Below are 5,154 nucleotides of genomic sequence, written 5' to 3' on the forward strand. Positions count from 1 at the left end.
ATACAAACAGAAATATCATGTTTTTTTGCTGCAGTTCCTCTAGCTTTCTCCTTAGAAAATAGTAATGTGTAGAGCTGGTGTCCCCATGTGGAACCAATTAGTGTTTCCAAGCACAAAATTAAATGTTCCCTGACAAAAAACATTCAAAACAATAAAGTCCGTCGATAATATTTGGAAAACACAAACACTGAGGCTGTCGCAATATCTGGGATTGAGTTAGCCAAAACACAACCGGATATTTGTGGTTTCATCCTCTCATATCCGGACAACGTGGTGTGGAATTCGTATGCAATGGACCGAGAAAATCACAGTAAAAAAGGTTTTGGAGAAATGCAAAGTGTTTTCGTTAGGCAAGTGCATAAAGTGTCATCTATACAAACAGAAATATCATGTTGGTTTGCCACAGTTCCTCTAGCTTTATGCCTAGAAAATACGAATGTGTAGAGCAGATGTTTCCATGTGGAAGCAATTAGTGTTTCCAAGCATTAAATTAAATGTTCCCTGAAAAAAAAATTAAAAAATAAAGTCCATCGATAATATCCGGAATACACAAACACAGAGGCTGTAGCAATATCTGGGATAGAGTTAGCCAAAACAAAACCAGATATTTCCGGTTTCATCCAGTCATATCTGGACAAAGTGGTGTGGAATTCGTATGCAATGGCCCGAGAAAATCACAGTAAAAATGGTTTTGGAGAAAAGTAAAGTCTTTTCGTTAGGCAAGTGCATAAAATGTCATTTACACAAATAGAAATATCATGTTCTTTGCCGCAGTTCCTCTAGCTTTCTCCCTGGAAAATAAAAATATGTAGAGCTGGTGTCTCCGTGTGGAACCAATTAGAGTTTCCATGCACACAATTAAATGCACCCTGATAAAACAATTCAAGCAATAAAGTCCATGGATAATATCCAGAAAACACAAACACAGAGGCTGTCGCAATATTTGGAATTGAGTTAGGCAAAACACAACCAGATATTTTTGGTTTCCTCCAATCATATGCGCACAAAGTTGTGTGGCATTCCTATGCAACGGACCAAGAAAATCACTGCAAAATGGTTTTGGAGAAAAGAAAAGTCTTTTCGTTAAGCAAGTGCATAAAATGTCCTCTATACAAACAGAAGTATCATGTTTGTTTGACGCAGTTCCTCTAGCTTTCTCCCTAGAAAATACAAATGTGTAGAGCTGGTATCTCCATGTGGAACGAATTAGTATTTCCAAGCACAAAATTAAATGTTCCCTGACAAAAAACATTAAATACTATAAAGTCCATCGATAATATCCAGAAAACACAAACACAGAGGCTGTAGGAATAATTGGGATTCAGTTAGCCAAAATATAACCAGATATTTCTGGTTTCATGCAGTCATATCCGGTCACAGTGGTGTCGAAATCGTATGCAATGGACCGAGAAAATTACAGTAAAAGTGGTTATGTATAAAAGCAAAGTCTTTTCATAAGCGAAGTGTATGAAATGTCATCTATACAAACAGAAATATCATGTATGTTTGCAGTTGTTCCTCTAGCTTCCGCCCTAGAAATAAAAATGTATAGTACCGGTGTCTCAATGTTGAATCAATTAGTGTTTCCAAGCAGAAAATTAAATGTTCCTGATAAAAAACAATTCAAAACATTAAAGTCCATCTCTAATATCCAGAAATCACAAACACAGTGGCTTTCGCAATATCTGGGATTGAGTTAGCCAAAACACAACCGGATATCTCTGTTTCATCCAGTCATATCCAGACAAAGTGTTGTGGCATTCATATGCAATGGACCGAGAAAATCACAGTAAAAATGGTTTTGGTGAAAAGCAATATCTTTTCATTAGGTAAGTGTGTAAAATGTCATCTATACAAACAGAAATATCATGTTTGTTTGCCGCAGTTCCTCTAGCTTCCACCCTAGAAAATACGAATGTGTAGAGCTGGTGTCTCCATGTGGAACCAATTAGTGTTTCCAAGCACAAAATTAAATGTTCCCTGATAAAATATATTCAAAACAATAAAGTCCGTCGATAACATCCGGAAAACACACAGAGGCTGCCGCAATATCTGGGATTGAGTTAGCCAAAACACAAGCGGATATTTCTGCTTTCGTCCAGGCATATAGTGACAAAGTGGTGTTGAATTCATACGCAATGGACTGAGAAAATCACAGTAAAAATTGCTTTGGTGAAAAGTAAAGTTTTTTCGTTAGGCAGGTGCATAAATGTTCAGGTATACAAACAGAAATATCATGTTTGTTTGCCACAGTTCCTGTAGCATTCAGACTAGGAAATACGAATCTGTATAGCTGGTGTCTCTATGTGGAACCAATTAGCATTTCAAAGCACAAAATTATATGTTCCCTGATAAAAAAACATTGAAAAAAATAACGTCCATCGATAATATCCCGAAAACACAAACACAGAGGCTTTTGCAATATTTCGGATTCAGTTAGCCAAATCACAACCGGATATTTAGGTTTCATCCAGTCATATACGGACAAAGTGGTGTGGCATTTGTATGCAATGGACCGAGAAAATCAGAGTAAAAATGGTTTTGGTGAAAAGCAAAGTCTTATTGTTAGGCAAGTGCATAAAATGTCATCTACAGAAACAGAAATATCATGTATCTTTGCAGCTGGTCCTATAGCTTTCTCCCTAGAAAATACCAATGTGTAGAGCTGCTGTCTCCTTGTGGAACCAATTAGCATTTCCAAGCACAAAATGAAATGTTCCCTGATAGAAAACATTCAAAACAATGAAGTCCATCAATATTATCCGGAAAACAGAAACACAGAGGCTGTTGCAATATCTGGGATTGCGTTAGCCAAAACACAACCGGATATCTCTGGTTTCATCCAGTCATATCCGGACAAAATGGTGTGCCATTCGTATGCAATGGACCGGGAAAATCACAATAAAATTGCTTTTGGAGAAAAGCAAAGTCTTTTTGTTCGGCAAGTGCATAAAATGTCATCTATACAAACAGAAATATCATGTTTCTTTGCCACAGTTATTCTAGCATTCTCTCTAGAAAATACGAATGTGTAGAGCTGGTGTCTCCATGTGGAACCAATTAGTGTTTCCAAGCAAAAAATTAAATGTTCCCTGATAAAAAATATTCAAAACAATAAAGTCCACCGATAATATCCAGAAAACACAAACACAGAGGTTGTAGAAATATCTGGAATTGGGTTAGCCAAAACACTTCCGGATATATCTGATTTCATGCAGTCACATCCGGACAAAGATGTCTGGAATTCATATACAATGGACTGAGAAAATCACAGTAAAAATGGTTATGCACATAAGCAAAGTCTTTTCGTTAGGCCAGTGCATAAAATGTCATGAATACAAACAGAAATATCATGTTTGTTTGCCGCAGTTCCTCTTGCTCTCTCCCTGGAAAATATGAATGTGTAGACTTGGTGTCTCCATGTGGAACCAATTAGTGTTTCCAAGCACAAAATAAAATGTTCCCTGATAAAAAAACATTCAAAACAATAAAGTCCATAGATAATATCCAGAAAACGCAAACACAGAGGCATTCGCAGTATTTGTGATTGAGTTAGCCAAAACACAACCGGATATTTCTGGTTTCATCCAGTCATATCCGGACACAGTTGTGTGGAATTTTATGCAATGGACCGAAAAAATGACAGTACCAATGGTTTTAGAGAAAAGGAAAATCTTTTCTTTAGGCAAGTGCATAAAATGTCATCTATACAAACAGAAATATCATGTTTGTTTGCTGCAGTCCCTCTAAGTTTCTCCCTAGAAAATACGAATGTGTAGAGCTGGTGTCTCCATGTGAAACCAATTAGCGTTTCCAAGCACAAAATTAAATGTTCCCTGATCAGAAACATTCAAAACAATGAAGTCCGTTGATAATATCCGGAAAACACAAACACAGAGGCTATAGCAATATCTGGGATTGACTTAGCCAAAACACTACCGGATATTTCTTGTTTCATCCCGTCATTTTCGGACAAAGTGGTTTGGAATTCGTATGCAATGCACGACATAATCACAGTAAAAATGGTTTTGGAGAAAAGCAACATCGTTTCGTAAGGCAAGTGCATATAATGTCATGTATACAAAAGATATATGTTTGTTTGCTGCAGTTCCTCTAAGTTTCTCCCTAAAAATACGCATGTGCAGAGCTGGTGTCTCCATGTGAAACCAATTAGCGTGTCAAAGCACAAAATTATATATTCCCTAATAAAAAAAATTCAAAACAATAAAGTCCATCGATAATATCCAGAAAACACAAACACAGAGGCTTTCACAATATTTTGGATTGAGTTAGCAACAACACAACAGGATATTTTTGGTTTCATCCAGTCATATCTGGAAAAAGTGGTGTGACATTCGTATGCAATGGACTGAGAAAATCACAGTAAAAATGGGGTTGGTGAAAAGCAAAGTCTTTTCGTTAGTCAAGTGCATAAAATGTCATCTATACAAACAGTATTATCATTTTTCTTTGCCGCAGTTCCTCAAGCTTTTTCCATAGAAAATATGGATGTGTAGAGCTGGTATCTCCATGTGGAACCAGTTAGTGTTTCCAAGCACAAAATTAAATGTTCCCTTAAACAAAATTGAAAACAATAAATTCCGTCGATAATATCCGGATGTCGCAATAGCTGGGATTGAGTTAGCCAAAATACAACTGTATATTTCTGGTTTCATCCAGTCATATTTGGACACTGTTGTGTGGAATTCATATGCAATGGACCGGAAATATCACAGTAAAAATGGTTTTAGAGAAAAATGAAATCTTTTCGTTAGGCAAGTGCATAAAATAACATCTATACAAACATAAATATCATGTTTGTAGTGCTGCAGTTCCTCTAGCTTTCTCCCTAGAAAATACGAATATGTAGAGCTGGTGCCTCCATGTGGAACAAATTAGTGTTTCCAAGCACAAAGTGAAATGTTCCCTGATAAAATAATTCAAAATAATAATTCAGTCAATAATATTCGCAAAACACAAACACAGAGGCTATAGCAATATCTGGAATTGAGTTATCCAAAACACACCGGATATCTCTGGTTTCCTCCAGTCATATCCAGAAAAAGTTGTGTGGAATTCATATGCAATGCACTGAGAAAACCACAGTAAAAATCGTATTGGAGAGAAGCAACATCTTTTTGTTAGACAAGTGCA

This window comes from Lepus europaeus, unplaced genomic scaffold (assembly GCF_033115175.1).
Source record: "Lepus europaeus isolate LE1 unplaced genomic scaffold, mLepTim1.pri SCAFFOLD_35, whole genome shotgun sequence".
NCBI lineage: Eukaryota > Metazoa > Chordata > Mammalia > Lagomorpha > Leporidae > Lepus > Lepus europaeus.